Genomic DNA, 17,557 nt, shown 5'->3' with positions numbered 1-17,557 from the left:
CTCAATTTTTATCAGGTTATTCACTTTTCTGCTGCTGAGTTCTAAGAGTTCAGTATAAAATTCATGGGTTGAACCTTTAACAGGTCTGCAAGTGTGTCCTCCTAATCCACGAACTGCCTTTGCGTTTTAATTGCTCCTTTGTTACACAGCAGCTTTTCACTTTGATATGATCCCTTCTGTTTACTTTTGAATTTTTTAAGTTTTTGGTTTAATAAAAAAAATTAAATAAATTTTTAAAAAATTGTTAAAGCCAACGTCAAGGAGCTTCCTCTAGGGATTTTATGGGTTTAGCTCTTACATCTATTTTGAGTTGATTTCTGTGTGTGGTAGAAGATAAAGGTATGATTTCACAATTTTGCATGTGGATATCTAGTTTTCTGGCTATCATTTGAAACTACCTTTCCTGATGTGACTTTTTGGTGCCTTTGATGATGATTTGGCCACATGGGTTTGAATTTATTTCTGGCTTTTTGCCATCCCTTGGTCTCTGTTTCTGTTCTCTTAGATTCCAGGTCTGTAGACAACCCTCTTCCAGTGTAAAAAAGCCTCACAAAACAGGCCATGAGGGCACACTTGCAAAACAGGAACTGGCCAGACAGCTACATTTAGAGCTGTCTCAGCACAAAGCTGTTCCCCAGATAATTTTGGAACCCAGACCCACTGACATAAGAGCTGTCTCAGTTCAAGCTACTTCCCTTGAAACTAAAGATTATTTTTGCCACCTTCCACATTCCCCAACCCCCTATAAGAACTTCCTCAGCAGTCAGCAGTCAGCAGGTTGCCTTTCTCTCCCCAGCTGAGCGGCCAGCTACCAGCAACCCTAAGAAATAAACTTTGCTTTACTGGAGTCCTCCTGTGTTTCCTGTGGCTATTCCCTGCCCGGCTTTTATTGAACATGTTCCATGTTAGCACCACACTGTTTTCATTGCTGTGGCACTGAAATAAAATTTTAAATCAGGAATTATGATCCAACTTTGTTTCTCTTTCTCACTACTGTTTTGGCTATTCAGGATTCCTCCCCCGCCCCCCCATTTTATAGGAATTTTAGAATTTCTTTTTCTATTTGTATGAAGAATGTCATGAAATTTGATATGATTATGTTAACTTTATATATTGCTTTGGGTAGTGTCAAGAGTTAAATCTTTATTGACAACTTGACTCAAGTAAGATGTGCCAGATACCAGTAAAGCATACACCTCCCTGAGGTCTCTGACAGTATTCCACAGATAATTTGATCATAAGTGTTCTTCATCAATGGATTAATTATTGTCTGATGAATTCATAGTATTGTGACATTATTAGGGGATGCTGAAAAATGGGGATTGGGGCCTTACTGGAGGAATAAATCATTGAGAGTGTGTCCTTGGGGGCTGTATTTGACCTCGCTCCTCTCTGTACTAACCAATCTCTTCCTGTCCACCATGAGGTGAACAGCCTCCTCCTGGTAGTTCCCATTATTCAAGCTCCCACCCTGTCTTGCCCACTATACCAGGTTGGATTGAAACCTCTGAAAATATTAGCAAAGCAACTCTTTTCCTCCTTAAATCATTTTTGTCAGATATTTGGTCACAATAAGGAATGAACTAATAACACAGGCAGTATGGACATTTTAACAGTGTTGATTCTTTGGCTCCAATGAGCAAGGAATATCTTTCTACTCCTCTTTTTCTTTTTTTTATAATTATTATTTATTATTTATATTATATTCATGATCCTAATGTGATAGTCTTTGGTATGAAAATTTCATATAAAACCTCGAAGAGATCTCATTCAAAGCAACTGGCAAGCTTACTTCTGTTCCCAGTTATTATTATTTCAGAGGCATTGAGATATTTCCACCACTTCTTCAAACACAATATTCTATGTCTGCTGCTGTGGTGTGCTTGTGTATTCAGTAAGCAAACCACCAATACTGAAATTTTATATTTCTCAAAAAAATTCCTCTATTCTCGTCTCAGCTTTTCCTTTGCCTTTCTCTATAGATAGTGCCAGTCTTTTATGAACAGAAGCTGAGAGGGCAGTTTGCACAGTTCTCAGTTCATGGTCCAGCTTTGCCGTACTTCTTTTAGTTCTAACATCTGATTCCTTGATGAACTGAACCTTGGCTGTAACCTTGTAAATCGTGTAATATTCTGAGCTTCCTGAGTTTTGTAAGCTTCCTGGGTTTCCTGTGACTAGTTTCACTAGTTTCCTGAGTCTTCCCAGCATCCCTCCCCCTTTCTGGAGAGAATGTTTCAACTCAGAAGAAATAGCTTATACAAGGTGAGGGAATTTACTCTGTCAGGTCCCACATTCTCAGTATTTTGGAACAGGAAGGTTAGTCTTCATCTACAAATATAGCAATGACTGTTCAGGCCTCAAAAAAATTATGAAGAATGAAAGGGGAGATTCACTTCCTCCTAATTTGCCTCTGATCATGTCACACCCATCCCTCTACTTTGGGACCATCTGCAACCACTCACACTACCTAAAGACCAGACATCCCTGCTGGCTAGTAAGGGGCCAGACTTTTGGAGTCCGCCTCTACTCCTCATTTTCAATCTCATTTATGTTTTATAGTTTTCAGTGTAGAAATAATTCACCTCCTTGATGAAATTTATGACCAAGTATCTTTTTTTTATTATATTGTTGAACTGGGATTTAATCCCTGACTTACAAGACTGATTTAACATATCCAAATCAATGTGATATGCCACAATAACAAAGTGAAAAACAAACTACAGGATAATCACAACTGATGCAGAAAAGGCACTTCCCAAAACTCAGCATCCTTTGACTGAAAACTTTTAACAGTTTAGGTATAGAAGGAAAATTTCTCAAAATAATGAAGGCCATTTCTGAAAACCTCACAGCCAATAGTATCATAATCAAAGGACAACAAATGAAAACATTCCCAGTAAAATCCAGTACAAGAAAGGCATGCCCAGTTTTGCTACTTCTATTAACATCCACTTTATAGACTGGGTGGGCGTGGTGACACACTCGCCTTTAATCCCAGCACTCTTAGGAAGAGGCAGGTGGATCTCTGTGAGATCGGGGCCAGCCTGGTCTAAATAGTGAGCTCCAGGCTAACTGGGGCTACCTGGAGATTCTGTCTCAGAAACAAAACAGAACAAAACCAGCATCGTACTTTACAGAAGTACTCCTAGCAAAAGTTGACAATAAAAATAAAAGGCATCTAAGCCATAAAATAGTAAAATTACCTCTACTTACAGATGACATGATTCTATTAAAAAACCCAATTAAAAAAAAAACTCAAAGATTACACGTATACACACAAATCTACCAAATTAATTTAATAAAGCTACAGGACACAAAAAGAATACAAAAGCACATGACATTTATACACATTAATAACCTAGCTTAAAAAGAAATTAAGAAAATGAAACCATTTACAATTTCATCCTAAAAGACTTGGGGATAAACTTTACAGTTTACTAAGTTTCTGCTTCCATTATGTTATTTTTAGCAATATATCTCCTATAGTCTGACAATCAATTTGCCGCTAACACAACTGGTAAGCCATTGCTATTCACTAGAGTCACCAGGATCTGAATCCCCTCATAATTCTTAGTCTCTCACCCAGTGAAGCAGAAGCCCTTCTATATCATCAAAACAGGTGATACCAAATACTTTCCCTCCAGTATCTCTTGCTCCATGATATGCACACAAACAAGAGCAGGATTATAATAAACACTAATCCTCAGGAGTTGAATCTAAACCAGTGATGAGACTCACTGGTTGTGCAGAATCCATTCTTAGTATTAGTAATATAAAAACCACTTCTAAAAGGGTAGGGATGGCATCAGTGCCCCCGTCCAGTGTCAGTGGTCCTGGTGTTGATCAGACAAGTCACAGTTTTCTGACAGCAATGGGCACTCACTCATCAGCAGTGATAGAATTTGAGGCTCCTTCCTGGCCCTCTACTTTCTTTTGTTTGTTGTCTTTTTGACACAGGGTCTCCTGTAGACCCCAGCTGCCCTGGAACATCTGTGTAGACCGGGCTGGCCTCCATTTCACAAAGATCTGCTTGCCTCGGTCAGCCTCTTGAGCACTTAGATTGAAGGCATGCACCACCATGCCCGGCAGGCCCTCTATTTTCTCATCGTGTTTCTCATCTCTCCCATAATGTGAACTGTCCAACACAGTAAAATTCCACCTCAGCTTAAGTTTATCTCCAGCAGATTCTGTTGCATGCAACTAGGGTAGTGACGGACTCAGCATCTTGATCTACTTAGATTCATTTTATACACCTTTCTCATTATATAATCTCATTAATTATAAGCTTCCTCAAAGGGCAGATGGGATGATAGGCAAGTCACATTCGTAAAAAATTATGTAGTATTAATACTTTCTACTGCCTAGGTTTTCACTGATTCTAAAAGGCAGATAAAGTAGCCTATAATACAATACCTGATATCTGAGATTTACAGGTTAGCTAATTCAACCATCTTTGCACTACACATAAAAAAACTGTAAGGTCCATCCTTTTAAAGACTGGATAATATCTATTGTCTGCATAAGCCCCGTGTTGTTTAGTATGTATCCAACCATGGCCATGGGTGGCTTTCGCCTTTTGGCCACTGTGAATAATGCCACTTCGAACTTAGGTGTACAAACATCTGTTAAAACCTGTGCCTTCAAGTTCAGGGGGGTATATTCCCAGAAACAGAACTGCTGAGTCATGTGGTAATTTCATTTTAATTTTTTGAACCTTGAAGACATTATGCAAAGTGACATAGGCACATCACTATTCTGCTTATTTTTATTTGTTGTCTTGTAAATATTTCTCTCACTTTGCCATTCTACTTTTATAGCTTTGGATCATATACTTTATACAGATTTATGTTTACAAGATCTTAACCACTAAAGTATGAAATAATACATTTGATTCATGTTTTCTCTCAGCACTCATCAAACGGTTTTCATGTCTACATCTTTGCTGCATATAAAGCTTATCTTGGGGTTTGAAGTTGGTGGCACAGCAGCATCTCCAGAGCTTTCTTGTTTGGTTCCCACATAGTGCTGCATTTTAACTCACCTACAGCTGTCAGGATGGAGCACTGAAAGCAGCACGAGATCCTTGATCCCACAGCAACCACTGATAAATGAGGAGTACCTGAAGCACAGGTCCATTTCTTCTTGATGAGCCAAACAGTCTTTTTTTCAAATGTGTAAAAATACAGATCAGAAGGTAATGAATACCCGTTAAGAAGTAATGCTTCATATGAAAGCATTATCTAATTAAAAAGCCAAGTAACTGGCTTAGAACTGTACACATCCTCTGATGTATCCCTTCAAGTTCTCAGAATTAGCTGGCCTTGGGATGCGGCCCTAGAGACCCAGCAGACTCAGAGACAGAGGGACAGTCTCCACCTCCATTATGCCAATCACTGCAAGAAGCCCAGTTACACTGGTGTTGGATGTCAGAGAAGATTGTGGCCTAGTGGGCACATCCTGAAGATAACCCGGCACACTGTCAGGCAGTACCACACAGTCCAGGTGCCAGTATGGAGAGATCTCCTAATTCCTATTTTTCCTTTCAGGATTTTCTAGGAAAGACTGTAAAACATTTAAAGAACAGTACAGTCTTGAGCCTTGTTCTACCATTAATTATTTGGAGCTAGAAAGTCAGTAATTTAGGTCTTTCTTAATGTTCACTTAATGTAGTAAGTGAATACCCTTCTTTTTAAATTATGGTAAAGGATTGGAGGGGTGGCTTAGCTGTTAAGAACGAGTGTACCCCTCTTACAGAAGACATGAGTTGAGTTTCCAAGACCCACAATGGGGGACACGACTGCCTGTAACTCCAGCTCCAGTAATTTTGAGGCTGTCTTCTGGCCTCTGTGGGCACTCATTTGTGCACACGCATGCACACACACACACACACACACACACACACACATAAACGTTCACATAATTAAAAATAAAAATAAGGTGTTAGAGAGATGGCTCAGCAGTTAAGTGGGCTTGCTGTTGCTGTTCTTACAGAGGATCCAAGTTTGACTGCCAGTACCCACACCAGGTAGCTCACAGCTGCCTGTAACTCCAGTTCCAAGGGGTATCAAATACCTTTGGGCTCCACAGACACCACCACTCACATGCACATACCCACATGTACATGTACATGTACACATGTACACACACAATTAAAAATTTTTAAATCGGAGTTAGCGAGATGCCTCAGTGGTTAAGAGCACTGGCTGCTCTTGCAGAGGATGGAGTTCGATTCTCAGCACTCACATGATGGCTAATAATCATCCATAGCTCCAGTTCCAGGGCTTTCAATGCCCTCTTCTGGCTTCTGAGAGCACTGCACAACACGGGTTCATCTACCTACATGCATGCAATACACTCATACACATAAAATAAAAATAATAATAAAATAAACTAAATAAAAAATAAAATCTTTATGGTAAAATGTGTATTAACATAATTTACCATTTAGTCATTTTTACTGCACGTCAGTGGCTTTAGGCATAATCTATTACAGTCACTGCCACCTTTTGTTGTCTATACTTCAACAATTACTCCCCATCTTCTCCTCCCCTATGCCCTGGTGACCCCCTTTCTATCTCCCGTCTATGAACCCTGACTATTCCTGCCACCTCATATGAGTGTGGTCACACAACACTTCTCCATCCCTGTCACTGGTTTATTTCACTTAGCAAAATGTTGTGTTACAACCCATGTCAACATAGCCTTCCTTTATAAGGCTGAAAAATGTTCCCCTGTGTTTACATCTCATTTTCCTTATCCATTTATCTGTTTATGCTGTTTCCATCTTCTTGATACTGTGTACAGTACAAGTGTTTACAAAGTGCTTCAAAAAGACAAATAATCCAACTTATGGACAAAAATACAGAAAGTGTGGAGCTTGGTTCATATAGAAGACTGCAGGAAAAAGCTAAACCAGCAAGGATAGTAATATAGGTCCAGAGTGACAAAATTGGTGATATGAAACACGAGTGACTCCCCGACACGATTTCTGTGGAATTCTAGAAGTACTTCATAGATTAGCTGCAGTGTTTTATGCAGCTCTGATAGTCCCAGCAGGGGTCTTCATTACTCTGCGCTGCCTGCCCCTCAAATTATCTCCCTAAATACTAGTTTTTGGTTTGGTTTTGAAGCACGTATGCTCGAGTTTGTTGGAGTGCTGGTTATAAGGCTGCAGAAAGTTCTAGCAGACATTTTGTGCCTACTAGCTTAAAGAGATGAAGCCAATTGGGTAGTAGAAGTCAAGAAGAAATGAACAAAATACATGAAATATACATGTTGGTAAGAGAAGTGATTTCTTCATAATGTGCAACTACGGGAGGTGTAATTACTAGCCAGTGTGATAAAGTTAAAAACTGAATTGCCTATGTGTTTGGGTGGGATATTCTGTATTGGTGAGACAGAGAAAAAGCCGAAAGTAAAATCTGGGGGTAAAAGCAACAAAAAACATAAGCATTCTCTTGAGGCTGGAGAGATGGCTCGGCGGTTAAGAGCACTGGCTGCTCAGGCAGAAGATCCAGGTTTGATTCCCAGCACCCACATGGCAGCTAACAACCATCTATAATTCCAGTTCCCCAGGATCCAACATCCTCTTCTGACCCCCATGGGCATTGCTCGACATGGGTGCATTGACATACATACAGGCAATACACTCATACACATAAAATAAAAAATAAATAAAAACATAAGCTTTCTCATTGAATAAACTATTTGACTCCATATTTATAAAGTGATTTTACACACTACTGATGCGCTAATATAAACAAAGGTAAATATCCTACTTGTTTAAGATCTGAACAAGAAAACAGGGATCTTCTCTTCCTTTTTAATATTTGCCTTAAGAAACAAATTTGTAATAACACAAAGGTAATACTTCCTAAATGTAGGCACTGTCAGTGCATTATTTCTTGAAATTAGCAACTCATCATTAGAAATAAAAGAACTTCAATTAGATGCTACAGGTGTCAGCTACATTCCTCTCAACCCCAAGCTACCAGTTAAAACTACCTAAATATTTCATTTTTTCCAATGTTTAAAATCAAAATAATTTTAGAATGAGCAAAAGCATAATCTATCAGGTACATATCATATATTTTGTTTTTTGTTGTTGTTTTGTGGGTTTTTTTTTTTTTTTTGGTCTTTGTAAGACAAGGTTCCCCTGTAGCCACAGCTGGCCTGGATTCACTAATGGAGACCAGGCTCCTCAAACTCACAGAGATCCGCCTGCCTCTGCCTCCCAAGTGCTGGGATTAAAGGTGTGTGCCACCACACCTGGCTCACATATTTTGTTTTTTGCAAAAAGAGTTGGTTTATTGTAGTTCAAACACACGAACTGAACATTCAAACATCTTAAAATTAAACTTTAGAAACAAAAGTTCAACATTCAAACAGGAGTATAGTTTGAGTAATATCCAAAAATGCAATTTTGTTGTCTAATCCAGAATATTGATAAAGATGATTCAATGGAGAATAAAGTTTCTTTAACCAGCAGTTCTACTCTGGCCAACACACTAGTTATAAATGTGTTTCCATACCTGAGAAGAAATTACTAAATAAATCTTCTCTTAGGCTAAACAAGACTTGGCCTAAAATTCAGAGGGGATAATCAAAGCACATAAATGAACAAATACAACTAAACTGTTCTTTAGAGATAAAGGTGTAAGTATGTTCATTATAATATCCTTAGTCTCTGAAAGAATTCAATTCAGTGTTTTCTGTTTACCTGCTTAAAAAACAAAATCAATCCAATTCCTTGGAGTTGGTGGTATTTGCATCTTGCAAGTTCAAACCACAAATGCTCCTGTCTTGTATGTATAACACTGCTAGTAATAACATCACCAAGTCAACAGCTTCCATGCCTCATAAAAGGAAGACTTTTAGCTTCAAGGTTTTCAATTTACTAAATACAGCCTATATTTGAGTATGTATGTCAGTCGTGTCACACAAAGAAAAGCATAAATATTTTCAGTGTTTTGTTCAGAGACTGTTCACAAATGCTTCTCCTCCTATTCGTCAGATGGTTTTGCAACAGGTTGACTAATGCACATATATGTGAAAACCTGAAAATTGGCTCATGCATTTTGAATTAAGTGCTACCCCATGGAAGAATATTTAGAAATATTTTGTCAATCGTCTAGTGGGCTCTGATGCTGTGGGAGGTGGCGGTGGACGCCTCGATCCAGGTCATCAACATACACCACGATCAGTTTTCGCAGCTCCTCTGGTACACAGTCCAGTACTAGATACCATTTGTCATTCTGCAAAAATTTTTTCTACATCTTTCAGGTGTTGATTGGATTCTTGGATTAGCTTTTTGGATCTATACGTTATAAATTTGGTCTCTTTCAAAAGCGTTTTGAAAGTCTGCTTTGGCAGTGATATATTTGTCTCTGGTGTATTCTTCAAACTGTTTTTTCCTGACACTGAAGAACTAAATGCACCACGGATCTCCCTCATTATTATTATCATTATTTTTTTACTTCTTTCCATGTAGATGTTAAGGTAATTGCAGAATTTTCATCCAGAAGTTACCTAAAGTGCCCCGTTTTCTTTTTGGTGAGTGCTTCAATGTGTTCACTGAAAAGCTTCTCTTTCTCCTCTGTTTCCGGTAAGATCCCAGATTCCCAGAGGTGATCTTTTCGGAGGGTCCTCCTAGTATCAGACACATCTGAAGACTGTACCATGTCAGACAGAAGAGCCTTAAAATTCTGGATAGCAGGGCTGGAGAGATGGCTCAGCAGTTAAGAGCAGATTGCTCTTGCAGAGGACCCGGGTTCGATTCCCAGGACCCACATGACGGCTACAAACCGTCCTTAACTCCAGTTCCAGGGGAATCTGAAGCCTTCTTCTGACCTCCATGGCATTGCACGACCCGGATGCACTCACATACATGTAGGTAATATACACATAAAATAAAAATAATAAAATATTTTTTAAAATTCTGGATCGCTTCTTCTCCTTTATGTTGCTCTCTTTCATGATCTACCTCTTTTGTTTGTTCAGAACGAGTTTTTTGAGGCTCTCCCATTCTCGAAGGCTTGCCTCAATGCCGGCTTGTCTTTCAAGTTCTTTTTGAGTCTAAATTCTTGCCTATTTTTAATATGTACTGTTTCAAAAGGTCTCTCATTGATAAACTATCCACTGCTTTGTAACATGGACCACTTTCTACTTTGTCTTTTACTTTGCTCCATCAAAATTGGCTGTCCAAGTGATGATTAGATAACAATTCAAAAAATCCAAGTTAATCTTCTCACCTCTGGTCTTCCAACCTTCTTTCTCTTTCTTCCTCGCAGCTGCCACAAGTTCATTAAACAAATGCTTCTCAATCTTTCACCTTTTCAGTTGCTTTGAATCTTGAATCTTTAACATGTTTGACAGCAAATTCACTAAAAGTAGCTCTTGGATCAAACTCTGCATCATTTTTTTTGAAGTCTTCCTTGGTTTGCATTATTTTGTTTCTCTTTCCCCTGCATTCTTCTTCTGCTCTGCTCTTAACATACTGATCAAACACCTGTTTTCTTTCTTTAGGACTGAGAAGCAAGTACCAAGGATCAAAAACTATCTAACTCCTCCCGTGCGCGTCTCTCTAGCTGCATGTCCTTGAACTGTTTCATTCGAGCCTCCAGAGGGACAATGGCTCTTTCTCCAGCAGCTGTAATTTCAGCTTCTATGGCAGCTTCTTTCTTGGCCCATAATCAATGTCTTTATTATATCCCCCCCCAACAGGCTCATCTTCACTCATTTCTTCCATTAAATCTTGTTCATTAATTGTACTTATTGAGAATTGTCGCTTTTGCATGGGCAGCACTGTCCGGGTCGGGTGTCTTAGCATCTTCATGTCTTCTAATCCTTTTTTGTGAGGAGGCTACTGAATAATTTTGTCAACATCTGCCCTTCCAATCAAATCATCAGGTCGGTCTCACATAGAAAGATGAGTGGTGGGGTTATAAAAGAAGACCTGCTCCTCACTGGTCCACACAAGACACCACAGAGTACCAGGAATAGGAGTAGCAGCCATTGGCTTTGCCTTGGGGGGCGGGGCTTTTCTTCTTTGGTCGTCTCTTCTTTAGGCTCCTTTCTCTCCATTATCGGCCTTCCTTAGGATCTTCCTCGTCTGTTTCCATTGGCAGGGGCTCTTCAGATGGCTCCTTAACTGGCTCTTTAATCTTTTCATCTGTTAAAATGAACCTATTTGGGAAACTCCAATATTTTAGAAGATATCAAGATAATAAATATTCTGTTAGAGTGCTTTGAGCTCTTTGCAAGAAAAGCAACATCAAATCAATGAATCACAGTAACTCCTTAGGCTGGGGAAAATGCTAAAAGAACAGTTCCTAAAGCCAAAGTACACAAAATGTAGATAATTAAAATATTCTCTTAAAAATATTTATGAAGGGGCTGGAGAGAAGGCTCAGAGGTTAAGAGCACTGACTGCTCTTGCAGAGGACTCAGGTTCAATTCCCAGCACCCACATGGCGGCTATGAACCATCTTTAACTCCAGTTCCAGGGGAATCCGAAGCCCTCTTCCGACCTCCAGGGCATTGCACAACACGGGTGCACTCACATACATGCAGACAATACACTCATACACATAAAATAAAAATAATAAATAAAATAAAAATATTTATAAAAGTTAAGGGGCTGGGGAGATGGCTCAGTGGTTAAAAGCACCTGCTGCGCAACTATGTGGAGTGAGTTAAGACTCCATCAGCCGTGTAACAAGCGAAGTATGGTGACCCAAGTGCAGTTAATCCCAGCACTGCAGGTGTGGAGACAGCAGGATTGCTGGGGTTTGCTGGCTGCCAGCATAGCTGACAGACACAAAGCTCAAGGTTCAAAGAAAGACCCTGCTTCAAAAGGATACAGTGCAGAGTGACAGTGGAGGACACCTGACCCTCCTGTAGACTGCATGCACCCTTATACACAAGTATGCATACACCAGAGAGATGGGGGTGAGGGAGAAAATATGAATGAATGAATGAATGAATGAATTAGAGAAGCAGTTTCTTTAAAACAACAAAAGTCAAGTACATGTCCTTTATTCTTCCCAGCCCTCTACCTTTTCTTATCGCCAAATAGCACTACTGAGGTGGCAGAAAAATAGGACATATATAGACAGACACCTTTGAAAACAAGGGAAATAGCTATCGACACTGTGAAAAACAGATCAAGAGTATCATAGCTATCCTACCTGTGTTCAGTAAGGATTTCCTTTTCTTTTTGACAATATTCACTGAAAGGATGGTACTATATTTGTCTTTTTTTTTAAATAGAGACTTTTTGAAATAGTATAATACCCAGAAAAAGACGCATATATCTTATTCAGTACAGCAAGGCCAAATAAAGAACTCTGTTAAAAAGATAAATTATATTTTAAATGTAATCCACTCCCAGGGCAAGAGCAAAGGTGAATTTCTGAGCAATGAACTAAGATCATCAAAAAGCTTAACACAATGGCTAATATAGAGCTCTAAAAATAAAGCATATTAAAATTTAAAATGTTGTTGTCCAATTGGCAATGTAGAAACACAAAAAATCTAATTTGTTATAAATTGCACAAGAACTAGAATAGCAATTAGGAATCAGAAACTTGGTGCTACTCAGAAGTTGACAGCTAGTTAGTGACTTACATGGTTCTTCTGCCTCTTAGTTTCATATGCAGGGAGATGCTACCCACTGTACACAAAAAGTTTCAGAGACAGACAAGACAAGGTGGAAAAGAGAGCTGAAATGTAAGTTGCCATTTTAGTGATGAATCTTCCTGTGACTAGACTTAATATGTGGGGAGAAAGAACCCAAGCCTAAAGGAAAACTTGTGTCACTGATATATTCTCTGCATTATGTAAATTATCTGTGTCTCTTTGGAAGCAGCAGGAGGTAATAGTAATTGGAGAGGTGTGTTTAAAACTCAGCTTCACAATTCATTAACTCTGTGACCTTAGTAAGGTTAATTAATCTCTCTTTGTCATTTGCAAATTAGGATTTAATATTATTGACTTCATAGAATCTTATGTCCTTTAAAAGAGTGGTAAGTATCAATGTTCCCTACAGTATCTCCCTATTTGCCACTGGCAAAGACAGCAGGCCACCATGGAAGGCATTTCCTTATGGTAGCATCTGCTTGATATTCAATTATCAGTTCAGTAATGGTGGTTTACTACAATGAGATTATAATGACTTAATAAACATGAAGAAATCTACAAGGGAAGAAATAAAATAATCACAATCACATAAAATATTCATAGAAAATTATTTAAATGTGAGCATCTAAGTAAGATTACTCAAAGTATTTATAATGTCAAGGACAATCTTGGTAAAAGGAGAAAAAAGTACAGAATCACCAAGTATAGCTTTCCATCCACATACAAATCTCTTCCAGGGTACATGAGAGCTCAAGTTCTCACTGTTTCAAATACTGAGCTGCTTTATCTCGACTCTGGCATGTTCTCTTTTTGAAAAGAGCTTATCCTTCACCTCAAATTGAACAAATCATTAATGCCAATTAGTGGCATATGACACTCATGTACATATATTCCCATATATGTATATATAAATGTCTGTGCATATGTATAACTAAAGGCTAACAAAAATCCAAGTGCCAGGCAAGTTGTTAGTCAGAGTAGCCTAACAAGAGACTCCCAAAACAATATAGCTATTGACATTGCATTTGCATGCCTCCTAGAACTTTAAGGCAAGACCCTACTGCCAAAGATAGCACACACTTCAGTTGTAGAACTTGGAGAAATAAACTGGAACTGTCCTAGAAGCCTCCTCCCTGAGAACTAGCTCTCATAGTATCAGAAAGTGCTATGTGAGCTGCCAAGGAAGAAAAGCAATCAATAGTCCTACTCAGTCAAGAAGCCTATGAACCACATGGATGACCAGCCCAGCAAAATATTCCCAAGAGTGGTACTTTTATCTTGGAAGCGACCAACAGCTATTGAATTCCCACCCAATAGAAGGAATTCATGCCTGTTACTGTAAATGTAACCAAATGCCCATGGTCAGAGGGGTCATAGACCCTAAAGGAAAACCTATTACTGTCATTTTCTTAAATCAATATAATATCTTACTATATTCTAAATAGTTACCCTATACCTAATTTGATGAGTAGCTCTCACTACTCATCAAAGAAGCTTCTCTGTGCAACACATGGAGAGTATTACAAAGTTCCATGACTGGTAAAAATGCAGAGAATAAGTGACAGTCCGATAAGTCCAGCCCCAATTGATACATCTAAAATGCAACCCCTACACCTAAGGCTCATGGAACGTGACAGAAAAGGGGGGGCAGGATTGTAAAAGCCAAAGGACCAGGACTTCCTGCTGCTAGATACTGTCATCTAGACATGACAGGGAAAGCTCAACAATACAGTTGCCTAAGCAAGACCTGCATGATGACACCACCGGTGGACATGCCAATGTGGATGGGAAAATTTTCAGAGTGTCCTACTTGTAGTTGAAGAGTTATAGGAAATCAATGACTGCTGTGGGAGGGAAAAATCAGTTTTCTCCAGGAATGAGTTCCCTGGTAGGTTATGGAATCTCAAGTGGTCAGCCCTAAACACATCTATATACAAGTACCACTAAATGAACTCAGTAGATTATATTTGTGTGTTTATCTATGTATGCATGCACATGTGACAATAATAATCAAGAGGTCACAAAGTTGAGAAGGAGTGGAATAGGATTTGGGAAAAGCTGAAGGGGTAAGGGGGAGGGTGGAAATGTTAATATAGTACCCATGTATAACATTCTCAAAAAATTTTACATTATTTTTAAATCCATATTTACACAGAACTTTATATAAACATTCCTTGGCAAAAATTAACCCAATGCATGCTGGTGGCACACACATTTAATCCCAGCACTCAGAAGGTAGAGGCAGGTGAATTTCTAAGTTCAAGGCTAGCCTGATCAACAAAGCAAGTTCCAGGCCAGTTGGGGCTACAGGGAGACCCTGTCTCCAAAAATACCAAATAATAATAATAATAATAATAATAATAACAATAATTTAACTGAACACATGGAGTGGCTCATGCTATATTGAGGTCATATTTTTTTTAAGTCAGGAAAAAATACAAAAGAACAGTATTGCACTAAGAGGCTTTGACTAAAATGCTAGAGCCATGCCTTTACTTAAAGATGGAAAAACTTGTAAGCTGACTGGTCTAAAAGGGAATAGAAATATGTACAGGTCCGAAATAATACTAGTTCTCAAATCATCGAGACTAAAATTTTGTACTAATAAAGACGATAACAATCAAAATATCATTAATTTGGGACCATGGAGCACATTATAGAACGTAAGTGGCTTTGAGCAGATTTATAGTCCTAATTATGTTTTGCTTCATCTAATATTAAAATCAACTTGCAGCACTTCCTACGTCTCATGGTGAGAGTGACTAGTGTTGCACTCTGAGCCTGGAGAGACCTAATGTAGACCCATGTCTCATGCAAATTACCTTAAGCCATTAAGGTTTACACATATCTTGTAAAACTGAAAATCAGTCCACTGAGTCATAACAAAATGACCAAGAAAATAATCAGTATATTAGATGTCTTTCCCACAAGGCAGGAAGAAGGCTAGAGGGTCCTCTTATAACTTCTGCACATTATCCATAAGCAAAGTCAAAAAGCAAACTGGTAGAAAAGATTTCTAAAATATAATCAGAGGTTACTGTTACTAGAGTTCAAGGCCAAAGGCCCACCTCCAGGGAATTGTAACAAGTCAGTCAGGTCTGGACACTTATCTAAAAATACATGGAAAAGGTATTGGTGGAAGGCAGGAAAGGAGTTTGACACAGTCTAACTCTATCAAGAAGACAAAGGACCAGTGCCCTCAGCCCTATCCTTCAGAGGCACTGACATGAGTTTCAGGTTTAAACAGGGGAAGCAAGAAAAGCAGGGGCCAGGAGGTATGCACAATTAAGCATCCTCAAACTGTGGTCTGCTTGACATTTCTCTTAGGATGGCTATATGGAAGTCCCTGTTGTCCGAGGGTCTGGGGTGGGTGAGAGTAGTTCTCACTTTGGTCATTAGATATTTAGCCATCCGAGCATTTGTTTCTGGGATCCAATTTACTATAGCAGAAAATGACTCAGAGCAACAGAAACAGGTACACAACACAGGCAGAGAAGCTAAGCTTTTATCTTGCTTTCAGCTACCCACTGGGCATTTGCAAAGCCCAAAGAGTTGGTGCTTTAAGGAAAAGCAGATTCTAAATCTTTATTATATCAACCACTTGTAATATATAAAAGAAAATTTAGCAAAAAACATGAAAGGACAATTCCCAAAGAAATTAAAATGGACTCTAAATTTGAAAAGATGTTCAATTTGGCTAACAACAGAAATGCAGTTTGATCCATAATGACATGCCATTTCTAGCAGTCACACTGGTGAAAACTTGGTAACAAAGCTTGTTGGCAAGGTAATGAGGAAGTAGCTACTCTTATTCACTGCTAGTAGAAACACAAAATACAACTTCTGTGGAGGAAAACTGACAAATCTAAGAAATCTGCAATTTTTTTCCCTTTGATCCAGCAATCCCAGTTCTAAAAACATACCATGAAGAAACCCTTCACCAACATGAAAACACATATGCACATCATTGCTCACTGCAGTACTATTTATCGTTAAGGAAGTTCAAAAACTGCCCATATGTCCATGAACAGGAGATAAGCAGAATGTACTGCCTATGCACAGAGCAGAGGGCGACACCACCCAGGAAACAGTAAAGATCTTCAGAAACTATCATGAAATGACTTCTACAAGACAGTTGTGTATGCAAAATGGGCAAAGTGAGGGATGGAGGGATAGCTCAGCAGTTAAAAGTATTTGCTGCTCTTTCAGAGGATCTGAGTTCAGTTCTTAGCACCTACCTCAGGCGGCTCACAACCACCTTTAACTCCAGCTCCAGAAGATCCAATGCCCTCTTCTGGACTCTTGCAGATACTCTCATGTGCACAAACCCACGGACACAAACATAATTAAAAATAAATCTTTAAAAAAGTTGAACAGGGGCTGGAGAGATGGCTCAGTGGTTAAGAACACTGGTTGTTCTTGCAGAAGACCCAAGTTTGAATCCCAGCACCCATATGGAAGCTCTAACAACTGTCCGTAACTCCAGTACCAGGGGATCCAACAGTCTCTTCTGTCCTTCACAGGCATTGCACGAAACAGGTGCACTTACCTACATGCAGGCAATACACGCATACACATAAGATAAAAATAAATATTTAAAAAAATAAAGTTGAAAATAGGCAAAACGCAAAAAGAATATTTTAAAATAATGCTTTTACTGAGATATAGTTCATAGACTATAGAGCATACTCATTTTAAGCATACAATCCAAAGGTTCTTAGGACTTCAGAGTTATGCAATCATCTCCACTGCTGTGGAACATTTTAAACACTCCAGAAAGAAGCCCAGTCACTCCTCATCTGTACCCAATCTCCTGAGACCTCAGCAACCATCAGTTTATTGTCACTATAAGATTTGCCTACTATGGACAATACAATAGTTCATGAGAAAGAAGGGCACATATATGCTAATCTTTACT

The 17,557-nt window shown here is 38.9% G+C and overlaps 1 protein-coding gene and 1 pseudogene across 1 annotated transcript in view; both read right to left on the bottom strand.

Moving 5' to 3' along the window:
- The window catches only part of Aven (apoptosis and caspase activation inhibitor), a 178,866-nt gene that overhangs the window by 31,435 nt on the left and 129,874 nt on the right, over positions 1 to 17,557 (bottom strand).
- LOC103740522 overlaps positions 9,109 to 17,557 on the bottom strand; it is an 11,691-nt pseudogene continuing 3,242 nt past the window's right edge.

The sequence above is a fragment of the Nannospalax galili genome, unplaced genomic scaffold (genome assembly GCF_000622305.1).
Source record: "Nannospalax galili isolate Female #2095 unplaced genomic scaffold, S.galili_v1.0 scaffold999, whole genome shotgun sequence".
Lineage (NCBI taxonomy): Eukaryota > Metazoa > Chordata > Mammalia > Rodentia > Spalacidae > Nannospalax > Nannospalax galili.
Note: the sequence above shows the minus strand (reverse complement) of the source record. Positions and strands in the feature narration are given on the sequence as shown.